Source organism: Rhipicephalus sanguineus, chromosome 2 (genome assembly GCF_013339695.2).
Source record: "Rhipicephalus sanguineus isolate Rsan-2018 chromosome 2, BIME_Rsan_1.4, whole genome shotgun sequence".
Classification (NCBI taxonomy): Eukaryota; Metazoa; Arthropoda; class Arachnida; order Ixodida; family Ixodidae; genus Rhipicephalus; species Rhipicephalus sanguineus.
In genome coordinates, this window is record NC_051177.1 from 52,977,339 (window position 1) to 52,995,759 (window position 18,421).

Below are 18,421 nucleotides of genomic sequence, written 5' to 3' on the forward strand. Positions count from 1 at the left end.
ACGGCGTACTTTCTTGCTGGTCTTCTATCATGGTCACAGTAAAATCCAGCCATTCGTGAGCGCCACATACTGTGCAAGCCAATCATAATGATTAGGTCAAATAGTATCCGTCCTCAATGTCTGTTGCTAAGTGCTTAATTTCATGAGGGTCTAATGAAAATGCTTTTTTATTGTCCTCTGCAGCACGTCCCAAAAGTGCACCCCCTCCCAACAGTGCAGAAATACGTGGTAAGTTGTTTCAGGTTGTTTACAGATTAAGTATTTGGAGCCCCATGGCATATAGAAACCTCGCTCCTCTAAAAATATTCTTCCTGGTATTGTTCTTGTGTGTAATTTAAAAAAGAAAGATTTTGCATTTGGAACTGCTTCCATTTTTTAACTCCCTTAAGTACATTCTGAGCCTTGCCTGCAGTATATAATGCTCTGTATATCGAGATGGGCAACACAACGTCACGTACGTCCTTATAAAGCAAGAAAGTATGTCCCGGTTTATCGAGGTGGAAAAAACAAAAGAATGTGTTCCGTCATGGTTGGCTAGAGTAGAACTCCTGCTTACTATGAAGGAATTTTAAATCGCAATGTTGTTCATGCAGTGGTTGATGGTAGGTGTGTACTTACATGTTTCCTGTGTCTTGTAACATATCCCTGTTCCCGTTTGTGTGAGGTACAACCACAAACGAAAAAACAAGTATGGCGTACTTGTCTAAGGCAGCCCGTTGCGGAGCGAGGGAACGCGGGTTCGAGTCCCCGGTCGCGCACTTCAAAAATATTTTTGTTCTGAATTACCTTTTATTGTATTTCTCTCTCTCTCCTCTCTCTCCATATATATATATATATATATATATATATATATATATTATATATATATATATATATATATATATATATATATATATATATATATACGGGACGTGAGGGCCACGGCAAAAATCCGCCGAGAGTGTCCATAGAATTGCTATGGCATTAAAGCGGCGTTAAAAAGAGAGGACAAAGAAAGGACACACACCATGGCGCTGTGGTCAGCGTCCTTTCTTCGTCCTGACCTTTTAGCGCTGTTTTTTTATTCGTTATCATGAACCAACCAGCACAAATGCGCACCCTGTTCGGCAGAAAGGATCGTATCGCTTTCTGGATTGAGACCGAACGCCAAGCACCCGGAATATTTTTTTTCCGTAAAAGGCCAACCATCAATTCTGCTAACAGAAAACTGGATAGCCTGGCGTTGTCTAGGAAAACAGGAACAGTGACCTGGTAGGTTATCGACGCGCCTTTGCACTTCGCATAATTGTTTCGGAAGTTCTGCGAGCCGAAACCGATATGATTATGAGGCACGCCTTAGCGGGGAACTCCAGATCGATTTCTACCCGCTGGAATTCTCTGATCTGCACCTAAAGTACATGGGTGTCGCTGCATTTCGCCCCTATCGAAATGTGGCCACGGCGGCCGGTAATGGGATTCACGTGTTCAGGCTGAGGTGAGCAACACCTAACCTGCTATATATGGTACCGCGGCGGGTTCTTAGCACGCACGGGTGACTCAGCTATTCCAATGCGATTGTGGTACGAGCTGGTGGAGACAACCCTGATCCGCCAACGACGCAGCAGTGTTATGTCACGCCGTGGAACGTTGGTAACGTCGGAAATAACGGTGGATCGGGGCCAGTAGCGTAGCCAGAAATTTTTTTCGGGGGGGGGGGGGGGGTGGTTCAAATATACTTTATGTGTGTTCGTGCGTGCGTTTGTATGTGTGCGTGTATATACACATATATATAGACAGGGAGGCGCAAACCCACCAATACCCCCCCCCCCCCCTGTTTGGTTACGCCACTGGTCGAGGCTGTATAAACGACGGTTGGAGTTCAGCGGAGAGAGAATGACGCCACAAGAATATATGTTAGAAACCGGAAAAAAAATTTGCAGTGGCTTAGCTCGGCTATGCCAGGATATACGTAGCGTTAGTAAAGGTTCAGCTGATTATTGTTAGCTTTCCAGATTGTCTAGGATTATTAGCCTTCTTCTGCTCATTCTTAGTACGCTGAACCGCTAATTGCCAGGCAACTACTACGGGATCCGATGAGATAAGCTTCTCGGCTCTTCTGTGCCGTCGAGCAGCATTTGCGCTCTCCTTCTCCATGGCTATACCACACTGGCAAACGCCAGTCAGAGGCGCTATCAAGCGGCTCCAGCGCAGTGTCAGACGGCGACTGCACGACGTCGCTCCTCTCGAATGCGGCGCAGACCAGCAGCGGCGAGCCGCGCACAGTGATGGCGGAGTGTGCGCGCGCGCCGGCGCAAGCGTGTCTGCCGCGCCTACGACGCCACTCCTCCCGAACGCGCAGACCAGCAGCGGCGGTGTCGGAGAGCGCATGAGATGCCAACTCCGGTGACCCAGCTGCGTGACATCACTGATCCTCGCACATGCGCAGCACGGCTCATGACCCTCCACACGAAATCGACTCCGGCTAGGCAAGTGTAGTTAACGCCACAAAAGGCTGCGCAACGAGAGTCGTTCAGAAGTACGTTCGTCTACGGGTTTTTTTCTTGGCGAACCACGTTTCTCTTAAGTCTTCATTAAGATTATAATAAGATTTGAAACTGCCGGATCGCACCGGCGGCTCTGCAGGCTACACGTTCGACAAAAATTCGTGGGGTTCGATATCGAGCCACGCCTCTCATATTTGGAATGCAACTTATCATCGAAGTGTACTCGTTAGCATATATATATATATATATATATATATATATATATATATATATATATATATATATATATATATATATATATATATGTACGTGCACGTTGTTATTGAAAGCATTACTTCGGAGTCCTACAGTACAGCGTCTCTTGCAGCCCAAGTGCTGCTATGGGACATCGTAGAACCTAAAAGCGCAAAATACAAGCACACAGAAGGGGCTTGAGACTTGAGAATCATGTGCCTCATGCCTCTTCTCTGTGCTCGCCTTCTGCGCTATTAGTTTCTATCATGTGTTACCACCTTGCCCGGTGATTGAGTGAGCACTTTATTGTGGTCCAAAAGTGGCAGAAGCTGAACGCGACTGGAAGTCCCGCTAGCTCAGCCAGGTGGCTCCACCCAGGAAGGTGCCGGAAGCTGGAGCCTCTCGGCGATCTCCCGGGCCCTCTGTACTGCCAGAAGATGGTTGTTGAGTTCTACGCTGCGCATGGCAGCCTCCCAGGAGGGTTTGTCTGGTAATCCTGACTCTAAATTAAGGGGGCACAACCAGAGCATATGTTCTAAATTGCAGTGCACATGATTACAGTGGTGACAGTGAGGTGAAAAGTGTGGATCGATTCTGTTTAGCACAACTACAGACAAAAACGTACATCACTCCAACTTGCCCAAACAGTAACTTTAGTTCTATGGGACACTTAGCAAAACAACTAGATTGATCTGAATAGCATGCATGTATCTATATATATATATATATATATATATATATATATATATATATATATATATATATATATATATATATATATATATATATATATATATATATATATATATATATACATTTACGCGACCAACGATAAGCTCGAGGCCCAATAAATCTCCTTTATATTTGGTGGAGCCGTGCTGGGTAACGTTTCCTCTACCATGCTGGATCTTCGTTCTCGGAGGCTACCTTCTGCTATGCCGGACGCCAACCAGCAGACGCTTCCATCACCACCTGCCACCTGCCCTGGCAGTGTAAATGGACCGACGCAGACAAGTTAACGCGCGTATCGTTCTACCTCGCGGGTGTTGCCAGTCTTTGGTTCAGGAACCACGAGGGAGATGTCCAAACGTGGCCGCAGTTCAAAACCTCCATCACGGCAGTATTCGACCGACCCGCCGTCCGAAAACTGCGAGCCGAGCAGCGTTTGTGCGCACGCGCACAAGACGCGGGTGAAACGTTCACCAGTTATATAGAAGACGTCGTCGACCTTTGCAGACGCGTGGACGCTGCCATGACGGAAAGTGAGAAAATCAAACACATCATGAAAGGAATTGGTGATGACGCTTTCCAAATGCTCCTGGCGAAGAACCCGTCCACAGTTAATGACGTTATTAGCTTGTGCCAGAGCTATGATGAATTGCGGAAGCAGAGAGCTCTGACGAGACGACCTCCCGCACACGACCTGGCATCACTGTCCAGCCTGACCAACGGCCACGACCAAGCGTCGCTGATAGCCGAAATTAAAGCCTTTGTCCGCGAAGAAGTCGCCCGGCAGCTCTCCCTGGTGCCCTTCACACAGGAAGCTACCACAAATCTGCCATCGTCCCTACGCGGCGTCATTCAAGGAGAGGTCGCTGAAGCGCTGCCAGCTGCCCGCGAGCAAAGTCTTGTGGCTGCTCCACTTACATACGTTGCGGTCGCTGCCATGCCCTCTCGCAAAGCATCCGTACCTCCTTTCCAGCATCCTGCGAGCTATCCTCCACCTCCGGTCCGCTGGGCCAGCAATGCCACAGCCAACCCGTGGCGCACGCTCGACAATCGCCCGATATGCTTCGCATGTCGATACCCCGGACACGTCGCCAGGTATTGCCGCCGCCGGGTGCAAGGCAACGACGACAGCCCTCGAGAGCCGTACTGCCCGCCAGACTCAAACGCACATTACGCTCCCGCTGCTCCAGCGCCAGCTCGCTACCAGTCTGATCGCCGCCCTAGGTTGGAACATCTTCGCTCGCCATCTCCGCGCCGCCGCTCGCTTTCCCCTATGCGTCGACGGTCCGCACCTAACGAAGAGGGAAACTAGACGACGCAGTTCCTGAGGCAAGAACTGCGCAAGTTTCGGTTTGCCCAAGTCCTCATTCGTCACCTGCTAATGTTATTGATGTGTTCGTCGAAGATGTCACTACAGTCGCTCTTATAGATACCGGTGCTGCTGTTTCTGTTATCGATGCTGGATTTTGCCGCTCACTTCGTAAAGTAACGACGCCTCTCTCCGGATTGTCGCTTCGTACAGCCAATGCTCAGCCCATTCAACCGGCGCAGTCTGTACAGCGCGTGTGACCATTCAGGACGTTCTGTACACGATAGAGCTCATCGTACTTTCATCGTCCTCCCATGCGATTATCTTAGGATGGGACTTTCTGTCGCGTCACAACGCCGTTATCGATTGCGCTCGTGCTGAAGTCGAATTCTGCTCACTCGATGACCCACCCTCCGTCGACCACCAATCTTCTGCTAAACTTGTCGTCAACGACGACACCTCCATCCCTCCGTACTCTTCGGCAGCCGTACCAGTCTCGTGCAGCGCCATACCCGACGGGCCGGTCTTCACGCTCTCTCAGATCTTCGTTACCCGAAGAGCCCTTCCGTTGCCCTTTGCTGCTCTTGACCTTGTCGCAGGTTTCACCACAATGCCCATTTACAATCATCATTCATCGCCGCTATCATTGCTTTGTCACGAGTGCCTTGGCCACGACGAGACGGTCAACACCACACGAATCATCTCCGTCCCCGATGAGGTGCCTTCGACGGCCGTCTGTGAACTGGTTGTCCTCTCCACGCCTGACCCAGCATCTACAGACGTATTCCGACCGTTCATCGCTGAAGATTTGACACCTGCGCAGCGATCAGAGCTCCTTACCATCCTTCAGCACTACCGCCCTTCTTTCGACGTTGCACAAACATCGCTAGGTCGTTCCTTAGCAGTCGAACACCACATCGACACGGGTTCTCACTCACCGCTGCGGCAACGTCCATATCGCGTGTCTGCTACAGAACGCCGTGTCATCGCCGACCAGGTGGACGACATGCTCCGCCGAGGTGTCATTCGACCTTCCGAGAGCCTATGGGCGTCTCCGGTGGTACTTGTCACAAAGAAAGACGGTTCCATCCGCTTCTGTGTCGATTTCCGGCGATTGAACAAGATCACGCTGAAGGATGTCTATCCACTGCCGCGCATTGACGATGCTCTGGACTCTTTACAGGGCGCTGAGTTCTTTTCCTCGCTAGACTTGCGGTCAGGCTACTGGCAGATGCCGATGGCGGAGGCCGATCGCCCCAAAACCGCTTTTGTCACGCCAGACGGCTTGTATGAATTCACCGTCATGCCTTTCGGACTTTGCAACGCACCTGCTACGTCCGAAAGAATGATGGACAATGTTCTCCGTGGCCTTAAATGGAAGATCTGCCTATGCTACCTCGATGACATCGTGGTCTTCGCCCCTGACTTCGCAACACACTTCCACAACACACGTCCTTAGTTGCTTGACCAACGCGGGTTTGCAATTAAACCTTAAAAATGCCGATTTGCCATGTGTCAACTGACCATTCTAGGCCACGTTGTGTCCAAGGACGGCATCCTCCCGGATCCCGAGAAATTGCGCGCTGTTACTGCGTTTCCTAAACCTACTAGCATCAAAGAACTTCGCAGTTTCATTGGCCTATGTTCTTATTTCCGGCGATTTTTTCGAAACTTTGCGTCAATTATATCGCCTCTCACACAACTCCTTGGCGACACTAAATATCTTTCATCGTGGTCTCCTGCCTGCGACGAGGCTTTCACCACCTTGCGACGGCTTCTCACGACGCCACCCATTCTTCGCCATTTTGACCCTCAAGCTCCAACTGAGGTCCATACCGACGCCAGCGGTGTAGGCCTGGGTGCTGTGCTTGCACAGCGCCAACCTGGCCACACAGAATACGTCGTGGCATACGCAAGTCGCACGCTCACCAAGGCAGAGAGTAACTACAGCGTCACAGAAAAGGAGTGCTTGGCCATTGTGTGGGCGCTTGGCAAGTTTCGCCCATATTTATATGGCCGTTCTTTTGACGTCGTGACTGACCACCACGCGCTGTGCTGGCTTTCGACGTTAAAAGACCCATCCGGCCGCCTTGCTCGCTGGGCGTTGAAAATTCAAGATTACGATATACGCGTGGTTTATCGCTCAGGACGGAAGCACGCTGACGCTGACGCGCTTTCCCGTTCCCCTCTCTCTCTGGAAGCCACTGCTGATTCCACGTGTGAGAGCACATTATCATCTCTCGACTTTGACAGCATTGCTGCCGAACAGCGCAATGACCCGTGGACCTCCTCTCTGCTAGACCTCCTCTCCGACCCTTCTCAAGTGCCAGCGTCGCGAATGCTCCGGCGCCAAGTCCCGCACTTTGCGATTCGTGACAAGCTCCTCTATCGACGCAACTATGCACCAGAGGGACGCACGTGGTTGCTCGTCGTACCGCGAGCCTTGAGGTCGGAGATCTGTTCCTCTTTCCACGCTGACCCACAGTGTGGCCACGCAGGAGTTTTCAAAACGTACGAAAGACTTCGACACCGTTACTACTGGCGTGGCATGTATACTTTCGTCCGCAACTTCGTCCGCTCTTGCCGTGAATGTCAGCGCCGAAAATCTCCACCGCACATCTCCGCCGGTGAACTACTACCTTTGCCATGCCCTTCCCGACCCTTCGATAGTGTCGGTATAGATCTCTATGGGCCGCTTCCATTGACTCCTACCGGCAACAGGTGGATAATCGTTGCAGTCGACCACTTAACACGCTATACCGAGACTGCTGCTCTTCAAACTGCCACAGCACAAGAGGTCGCCTCTTTCATACTACACCGTTTTGTGCTGCGTCATGGAGGTCCTCAAGAACTTCTCAGCGACCGTGGCCGCGTCTTCTTATCAGAGGTCGTTGAAAAATTGCTCGCTGAATGTGCTATTGTACACCGCACATGTACTGCTTACCATCCGCAGACCAATGGCACTACAGAGCGCTTTAATCGCACTCTTGGTGACATGCTCGCTATGTACGTCACACCTGATCACTCGAATTGGGACCTAGTTCTTCCGTTCGTAACCTACGCCTACAATACCTCGACGCAAGCTACCACTGGTTTCTCCCCCTTTTACTTCGTTTATGGCCGTCAGCCTTCCCACACCATTGACACCATTCTGCCCTATCGACCGGACGCGTCCGAGTGCCCGCCGATCTTGGAATCCGCCAGGCACGCAGAAGAATGTCGCCAGCTGGCCCGCCACTTTACCTCCGATGACCAGAACCGCCAAAAAGCCATCCACGATGCCCAGAACTCGACTCCCGTCTTTCTCCCGGGTGCCCTTGTGTGGCTGTCAGTGCCGCATCGCACACCAGGGCTCTCTTCTAAATTTCTTCCCAAGTACGATGGGCCATACCGCGTTCTCGAACAGACTTCTCCAGTCAACTACCTTATTGAACCTCTCACGCCACCGTCTGACCTGCGGCGTCGTAACCGCGAGGTTGTACACGTCCAGAGACTGAAACCCTATCATGATTCTACGGTACCTGCAGACGACTAAGTCGCCAGGATGGCTCCTTTTTTTCGCCGGGGTCATTGTAACGAAGACGAAGTACTCCAGCGCAGAAGCAGCAGCATCGAGGGTGCAGCAGAGCCTCGCGCTAGCGGACTGTGCTCGGTGCATTACGCGACCAACGATAAGCTCGACGCCCAATAAATCTCCTTTATAATATATATACATCTATATTAAGATGTTTCCTTTTATTCTGTTTGTAAATGAAGAACGGTACAGAAATGGATAAAGACATGTTTTCGAAACTTGCACTCCTCATTACGAAATACTCTTTCATAATTGCATCGTGTAGTTCGATAGCTGACGTAATTCCAGCCTTAATAAACGTTTTCTTCATCTTAGTTTTCCTTCCTTTTAACTTTGGACCTTAAACATCAATACCTTTGGTTACCTTCTTTCTTGCCCGTCTCTTTTAAGCTCCTGAATTATGGCCAATCTCCCGCGGCGGCTAAGCCGTGCCGAACAATGGCGAGCTTAGCGATTATAAGTGTAGAGCCTTAAAGTGCGGGAGACACACCCACGCTCTACACGAAGAAATAGCAACAAAATTCCTAAAGATAGGGTGAGGAGCAAATACCAAACAAAACGAAATGCACCAAGAAAGAAAGTGCGCCCTTTTCGACAGCGGATTACTATGAGCTAGTAGGTGTCGGACCGCAGGACATAAGCCCCAACATGGGCACAAACTATTTTGAGTGGAAACAGTAAACCGCAGAAGTGCGGAAACCTGGAAAGAGAAGAAGCTGTAAAATGAACGTGAGGGGCGTCTAGGGATGACAGAGAAGCCAGAAAGTTCGGATTAAGGGGGGACGCGAAAATCATTAGTAATTTTCTTGTGTCTTGACATAGAGGGTTGAAATTTGGCACACTCACTGCAAATCATATGAAAACATACGATTAAATTTTGATGAAATTATCTTCGTTATTTCTTGTTTTACAAGAATTTACAAGTTCCCTGCTGGTGGAAAGCCTGGCCCAGTGATGAAACATGCTAGGAGGCTGGAACTACTCTGTAGCTTTGTTCACATACTGTTTTTGCTTAAAGACAGTGTTGCATTTTTTTACAGCACTAATAATTTTCTGCTGAACATTACATGCAAATGCAAGTGCCTCAGCTAATCAGTTGTGCTATGCTTTCCACAAGCGAAGTGGCAGGCACAAAAAAACTCTTTTGAGAAAATGGACAACAAAGTTTTGGCTGCAGTTGACCCTATACTAAATTGTGCCAGAACAGTAATAAATGGTGTTCTTGCCAGGAGACAATATTTTGGATCTATACTTCTTAACTTGGCACGATTTAGGAAGTTTATTAGCCTCTATCTTTTACCGCAGATGCTTTTGTGCATCCCCTTGGAACGCAAGTGCACCCCAGGCTGCATGTAAACATTGGGCATGTTGGACCAAGGGCGTAGGACAAAATTTTTTTCGGGGGGGGGGGGGGGGCATCTCCTAGAGTGAAGTGGGGGCCAGGCAGGCAGATGTGGTCAAGAGTCGTTTTGGACTCTGTATGCCATGGCAAAAAAAAAAACTTCGGGGGAGAGGGGGCACGGGCCAAGTGTCCCCCCCCCCCCCTGGCTACGCCACTGTGTTGGACTGTATCGCTACTTTTGCGGCCACGAAACGTGTCATAATGTGGCCTAAATAGTGGTGTATTAGTTTGATGAAGCTTTGCGATCACCCCTGTCAACTCCTAACGCCTAAAGATTCATTTTTTTGTCCGATAAACTGCCTCCGCGCCGCCGAGCCGACACATTCTCGGCAGTCCGAAGCTGACGGCGGCTTCGCACCGAACTATACCGCAGACGCATTTTCGCACCTTATTAACTTTTCTAAGCGAAACGAGAACGCTCTTTCGCTAGTGGGGACATTAGACGCCCGTTTTATCGAAACGGGACCAGGAACGCCCGAGCACGAAGCTCGAGTCTCAGCGGAGCGGCGCGATTGTCTCCGAAGTAAAGCCACTGGGTATCCGCCGTCTAGAGCGACCGGAATTCTCGTGCCGCCGAAATTCCGCATTGTTCACACTACTTACCAACCGCACCGCCGAAATTTAATGTGGCATCGACGTCCTCTGCGTTGTGTTGGCGTTTCGTTATGGCGAAGCGCATAAACAGAAGCAGGGTCGTCGAACTGCTGGGCCTGCTGGAAAGCAACTTTCTGGCGATGTCTACGAGGAAAAACATGCATTCGCCGCACAAGAAACGACGCAAGCAGTTGTGGCTGGTTCGTCTTGATTTGCAAGAAGCGAGAAGCTTGGTCGAGCCGAGATAATGCTACCTGTTCTGCGAGATCGCGATGATGTATTGCAAAGATGCTAATCGCGACAACACATGGCAGTTGTCGAGAACTACACGATGATTACGAAAGACTTCGCTGTCGCTACGGGCTTAGACGACTGCGATATCACAAGCACGCCGCCATTTTAGGGGCGAAGCTCCTTAAAGCGGCACCCGTTCGTCCCCGTCGTACTGGTCGTACTGTGTAACCAGTCTTAACGCTAGTACCAGATCGTGACCTCCAAGGTGGTGCCGGTGGGAGATTTCTCCTGTGCGTTGTTGAACAATAAAAAATTCGCAGCGTGCGCGTTAACTAAAAGCCGAATTCTTCTGTCTCTCATTCCCCATTAGCAGCCATTGGCATGTTCCAGTAGGAAACGTTAGTAGAAGTAGAAGTGTAAGTGTTAGCTAAAAGCCGACTTCTTCTGTCTCTCATTCCCATTAGCAGCCATTGTTTACCTCCAAGGTAGTGCCTGGTGAGATTTCTCCTGTGCGTGATTAAACAATAAAAATTTTGTTCAAAACGCCGTTGATTGATGAAATAAACCAACGAAAGACGCCAGATGTTTTCCAAAAGCAAAACGAAAAGACGCCAGATGTTTCTAAAGCAAAACGAAAAGACGCCAGCTGCTTAACGAAAGACGCCAGATGTTTTCTAAAGCAAGGGTTTTCTAAACAATGAAAATTCACAGCGTACATGTGAAATTAAAGTGAGCTGCAAGTCGTCATAACTCTCATCGAACCTTTAGTATAAACGCGCCCGATCTCACGTCGGTGATGATGTACTGGGCAGAATTCACGGAAGATTCGCGGTTTACCGATGAACCTCCGCAGTTTCGCCCACTCATCATCATTCACTCTGTGGATATGCTGTGATTTTTTCGAATGTTCGACTCGCGTTCCGAAGTGGTTCGCGGCGATGGGATCCGGCGGCAGCTGCAGAAAAAATGGGTCCGGGACCAATCGGCGCGGAAAGGGCTTTTCCGGGGGATCTCGCTGCCGCCGAAGCGGATTCTGCGCGCTCTCGCCGCCGAATGCCTCGGTGTGAATTCGCCATAAAGCCGGTAAAGCGACACTCGCGCGTTATCTAAGTAGTAAGCCTTTTGATGATAACGCGCTATGGCTTGCATCGCTGTCGCTTTATTACCGTCCCGGCAAGGGATGACACGACGTGTCGACAACCCAGTCTGTCCGCCCCAATCGAATCACTGCGTCTCCCGATCCGTGCGATACCGTGCCCGTTTTCCTCCGCACGAAACTAAAGAGGCTTACACTTTGCCTCCCGTACACGCGTCACCTTTCGAACAACGGCAATTCACGTGCTTACGGTGCGGAGGGATCAAGCAGCGAGCACTGCGCTCGTAAACACAGCGGCCGTCGCCGTGGCAACAACCAATAGAAAAGCGCCTCTCACCGGTGTCGCGCGCTCCGCCAATAGGAACGCCGCTCACATTGCAAGGTTCGTGAGAATCCCCTCCGATTTTTTTGTATATTGCTATATGGACAGTTTCGGCTTATGTTTGCCGTCGGTGGCCGCCGTCATTCTCCGTATATATATATACATATAAACCACAAAGAAAAATAATTCAGAAAAACTTTTCCGACGCGCGAACTCGAACGTGCGACCTCTCGCTTGCCAGCGCGCGGCGTTAGACGTTAGGCCACGAACAGCAACGTCTTACAGCCTGCTAATGGCGAGCTATTTATATACACCACCTACTTCAGCATGCTTTCTTAGTGAACACATAAATGGCGCGACGTGCGCGCGTGGCGCGCTTTAAACATCGTCGCCCCGCCGCTCCTGCGAACGCCGTTGCTGTTCGCCCTACAAGGCGTGGTCGCCTTCGTGCGCTTATCTCTAGGAAAGAAGAGGCGGCCTCTGGGGTGGAGCGGGGGGCACGAAGGTTACTGCGCTCGCTGTAGCGGCCGCGTTTGCGAAAGGAGTGCGCTGTTCAAACAGAAATAAGTAACAACTGTGAAAATTAGTTCGCGTTCGTCTTGTGTGTACCTGTTCGTTCGTTTCGTGCGTCCTGCTTTATGTTTGAGCAGTGCGGTTCAAGTGTCGAGCTGTGAGGCGTTAGTTTGCGCTCGTCCTGTATGCGTTCTTTTCGTGCGTCCTTTGGGCTCGAGCGACGCGCTGGCAATTTCGAGCTGCTTTCCGTTCTTCGCGTTACATTCCAATTTATTGCTATCGCATTCATTGCTTCGCCGTTGCGGCGAAACTGTGACTTTTTTGTTTGTGCTTTTTCTATGCAGTGACCGTAAACGAGAAGGGCGGGAACGGAAAGGCGGAACTTTCAGCTTCGAAACGACGCCAAGATGGCGGCGCTCGGTGGCAGGAAAGACGAGATACGACGCCGTGAATCGCGCCGTTTTAGCACGATTTTAGGCTTCTGTCTCACTGACCTGACTTACAAAATTATTTTTTTCGGGCACTTAGAATGAGTTTTCAACGAAATCATTTAGATAATACGTTAATAAGAGACCGCAGATGCCAAAACAAGTGTTTTCCACAAATTGCTTTTTTTTGTTGCTATTTTCGCGATTGGAATCTCACGTCCCCCTTAAACGAAGAAGCTTTACTGCTTAAATCCAGCCTGCGCGCAGAAAATAGCAGATTGCTGAGCAAAATAATGTAAAAAGGGGCGACAGAGGCTCCACTAGGACTTTCAACGCTATGCGAAACGTCGCGATGGAATCCGTGCATTAAATAAACGAGGTAATACGAGTGGCGTTTATAGGTTTATTTTTCGTTTTATGGTTGTTGTTTTCTTTCTGCTATTCTATCCAATTCTTCTTGCTGTCATTTAAGAATGTCGAGGGTTCGAGTTCCGTCATACCGCAGAGACCCAGAGTTCGCTACCATACATGCGCTTAATCATCTACGCTTGGACACCTTACCCGCTGGGAAGAACGGAGGCTCGAGGTCCCACACCCTCAGTAGGTATAGGATTCGACACGCTCCATGGGTCGTGGATGCGATTCGTCATCCCCTATGCACTATATATGCCTTGCTCTGTATTCTTATGCGATGGCCGTGCTTCCCAATGCATTCCTATGGAAACTTCCTACGTGACCAGATTCGCTGAAAAGTCACGTAAGATATGTGATGCATACAAAAAAGATATAAATGTTAAAGTGTACAATGCGGCTTAGGACATTCGTAAAGAACAGGAAAAAGACACATCAAAGAGATTCCGGTACGCCGACTTTAGGAGCACTAATTTTGTCCATCTATATAGGAGATTACCTTCCTCTAAGTACGCGATGCCCTTCGCTGCGTAAGGAAGCCATTATAGTCATAAATTTGACATGAAAAAATTCGGCAGATCCCACGCACTGTGGGAATGGATGTAATGCGAAGCAGCCAGCAAAGAGCTGCATACATCGCCTTGTTTGTCTTTGCGCCAAATGAAATCATTGATGCCATGGCATCTAGCCCACCATATATCGCATGTTTGCCATGCACGCATGCATGCACAGTCTAGAGTACACCATGCCAATGAAACGCATATTCTGGTACATAAATGCCTGACCTGTCGTTTATGTTCATCACGCACTCGTGTCATGCCATACCAATTTTGGTATATATCACGTTAACAAAACGGCCGGAAGCGCACCATGACAGTGGCATGTAAATCATACTGTACATGACATGCATAACATGATTCGCATGTTCAGACATCTCATTTATGTTCGTCATAGTCACATCGCGCAATGCCAATTTTGGTGTATATCAAAGGAGCGAAATGGCCGCGAGTGCACCATGAGTAGAGCATGTAAATCATGCCATACAAGACATGAACATTATGGTTTTTCATGTTACCGCCTGTCACTAATTTTCATCGTACAGTCACATCGCGCGATACCAGTTTTGGTGTATATCAAGCTATCGAAACGGCCGCAATGCACCATGAGCATGGCATGTAAGTCTTGACATACATGGCATGCGTGTCATAGTTTTCATGTTACCACCTGTCATTCATGTTCTTCATACAGTTACATCGCGCAATACCAATTTTGGTGCATATCAATCTAGCGAAACGGCCACGAATGCGCTATGAGCATGGCATGTAAATCATGTCGTACATGTCATGCATGTCATGATTTCCATGTTACCAACTCTCATTTACGTTCGTCATGCAGTCGCGTCGCGCAATACCAATTTTGGTGTATGTCAAGCAAGCGAAACGGCACGAGTGCGTCATGAGCATGACATGTAAATCATGTCGTGCATGTCATGCATGTCATGATTTTCATGTTACCACGTCTCATTTACCTTCATCATACAGTCGCTTTACGCAATACCAATTTTGGTGTACATTGAGCTAGCGAAGCGGCCGCGAATACATCATGAGCGCGGCAGTTAAATCATGACATACATGACATGCATGTCATGGTTTTTATCTTACCAACTGTCATTCATGTTCTTCATACAGTCACATCGTGCAATACCAATTTTGGTGTATATCAATCTACTGAAACTGCCGCTAGCGCATCATGAGCGTGGCATGTAAATCAGGTCGTAGATGACTTGCATGTCACGATTTTCATGCTACCACGTCTCACTTACGTTCGTCATACAGTCGTGTCGCGTAACACCAATTTTGGTGTCTATCACGCAAGCGAAACGGACGCGAATGCACCATGAGCGTGGCATGTAAATCATGACATACATGTCATGGATGTCATGGTTTTCATGTTACCACCTGTTATTCATGTTCTTCATAAAGTCACATCACACAGTACCAATTTTGGTGTATATCAACCTAGCGAAACGGCCGCGAGTGCGCCATGAGCGTGGCATGTAAATCATGTCATACATGACATGCATATCATGATTTTCATGTTACCACGTGTCAGTTATGTTTATCATACAGAAATGTCTCGTCATACCAGTTTTCGTATGTATCCCTTCATTTAAACAGCCGCGAGCGCCTCGAGACCATGTCATGTAAATCATGCTGCACATGACATGCGCGTCATGATTTGCATGTTAGGACCTGTCATTATGTTCGTCATGAACTGTTGCCACGCCGTACCAATTTTGGTATATATGAAATTAACGGAACGGCCTCAAGAGCCCAAAGGCCGTGGAATGTAAATCATGCTGTTCCTGACATGCGTGTCATGATTTTCATGATATGACCTGTCATTTATGTTCGCGATAAGGCCATGTTATGACACACGAATTTTGGTACACATCCGATTAACGGAACGGCCAGGGAGCCCAAAGCCCGTGGAATGTAAATCATGTTGTTCATGACATGCGTGTCATGACTTTCATGATATGACCTGTCATTTATGTTCCTAATAAGGCCATGTTATGACACACCAATTTTTGTATACATCCGATTAACGAAACGGCCAGGAGAGCACAAAGTCGTAGGCGGCTAGATAGATAGATAGATAGATAGATAGATAGATAGATAGATAGATAGATAGATAGATAGATAGATAGATAGATAGATAGATAGATAGATAGATAGATAGATAGATAGATAGATAGATAGATAGATAGATAGATAGATAGATAGATAGATAGATAGATAGATAGATAGATAGATAGATAGATAGATAGATAGATAGATAGATAGATAGATAGATAGATAGATAGATAGATACGCTCAAAGTCGCAGAAGTTAGGTTCAAAGCAGATACAGCAGCTACGAAAAAAATTCGGCAGATCCCACGTACCGTGGCAGTCGATGTTATGCGAAGCATGCGGCGCGTAAGTGACTGTGGCGTAACTTTTTTTACTGAGCCACACCTTACAAAATGACGCTAATGATTTGCATCAATTTTATACGCACACATATATATGTTGAAGAGCCGCATATGTGTTATATAACAAGCTGTTTACGGTTGGGTAACGCTGCCAATGGCAACGTGGGTATTACCAACACCTGAAGCGGTAAGCTGATATGTAGTGCTTATACGTGTCCCGAGAACGCACGCACGTTTCACGAATCCGTGTGGATGTGTGCAAGAAGTTTTTGACAGTTCTTAAACAAGGGCATCATCACCGTGATCAGTGAGCACCAGTAGCTGGTCGACACTTGTTATAGAATCCGGTCGTGATCATGGTGACGAGGGGTCTATTTGTAGTGAAGTATGTCGTATAGTAGAACTATTGAAATTCGTGGATGCCTCAGTAATTTCGTCGACAAATTCTCTGTCAACGGAGCCGGCGACATGTCGGAACCTGAAGCCACCCTTCGCGTTGGTGAGGTATAGGCCGTCGAGGCTGGTAGGCCTGGATAGTGCTACGTAGCCCAACATCAGTGGATGGTGTTTGTCGTATTTGTAGACTACGTGGGCGTATATGGTCTACGTAGCCTAGTCTACAAAGCGGCTGTCAATCAATCTGGCATCATCCTCGGTCAGCATGAGGCCATCGCCCAGCCTATTAAGTAATGAAGAGGACACTGCGTCGTTCTGGTGGACGAAGCGCCCTTTACAGTGCGGTGATGTGGATATCATAAGTAACTTTCGTTAATATATTCCTCCGGGGTCGAGCAATGCTTCAATATAGCTTGCTGAATCACAGGAATACAAACGTAATGTTTATTAGACTGCTATGAAAGCAGAGCCAACACTGGAACTACAGACGTTAATCGCATATGACGCCTGTATCGTAGGAGTATCATGTAGTTTTTATTGCTTTCTTGTAAAATTAGATAGCCAGCACCACAACCACAATTGACGATGCACCGATATTACGCCTGCGTAGGCTGTTTTTCCAAACCAGTTTATAGTCCTGGTGTGGCTCAGTGGTAGAATACCTGATTGCCACGCAGAATTGTCGGGTTCGATTCCTGCTGGGATCCTAGTTTTCATTCATTCCATTCGTTGAGTCAACGCTGCCGATGTTGGTTTTCCTTAACGCTCTAGCATTTAAGTGACCAATGTCCGTTCTCGTCGTTCCTGGGTAGATATAAACTGTCAATCACCTGTGGCGCATACCCGTACACCACGGCCCGTGGTAAACGGGTATGTGCCACACGTGTCTAGTGGAAAGGGTTTGACGACGTACATGACAAGATTTTAACGTTATTCATGTCATGACCCGGCCATCATATTCGTCAAATCCTCTTACCCTCCCGTGCAAATTTTGGTCAACACCAAGTTAAGGAGGCCATCATGAGAGCACCCAGACGTAGGCGTCTAGATAGATAGATAGATAGATGGATAGATAGATAGATACGTAGATAGAAACACTCAAAGTGCCAGAGTTTCGCTAAGAAATGCTTCGCATCTAAAAATCGAAGAGCACAAATTTCGATACAGGCGATATTGAAGGAGAAAACATAGAAACGTATGTCCATAGCAACGCGGTAACAGGGCTCGGTGGATTTCCAACACAGCAAATAAATGGTAGAGTCGTAACTGCAGGAAACAGTCAAGAATTGCCGAGGAACAAAGTGACTAAAACAATGAAAATTGCGATAGTGTGCTGTGAAAGCGGGATTAACTAATATTGAAGGGCTAAACGAAAAAGAAAGACGTGCTCGTATAGACATGCTACAGCAATTTCGATTATATATGTACATTAGTTAATGCAACCCATCGAATTTGAGTCTCGATGTAGGAACAGAACTGCGGCATGGATTCAGATAGGCGCCAGGTGAGTAATGAACAAGGTATTTCTACTAGCTCAGCGAATACATATTTTAGTAGGTAGAACGTTGTTAATTTGTCCAAGCTTCCCGAAAACAGCAGATTAGGTTTTCGTTTATCTTACACCCTCACCTATACATATTCTTACTCTCACGTATACATATTCTTACTCTCACATATACATATTACAGAATGAATTCCTGTTGCTTTAATTACATCGCAT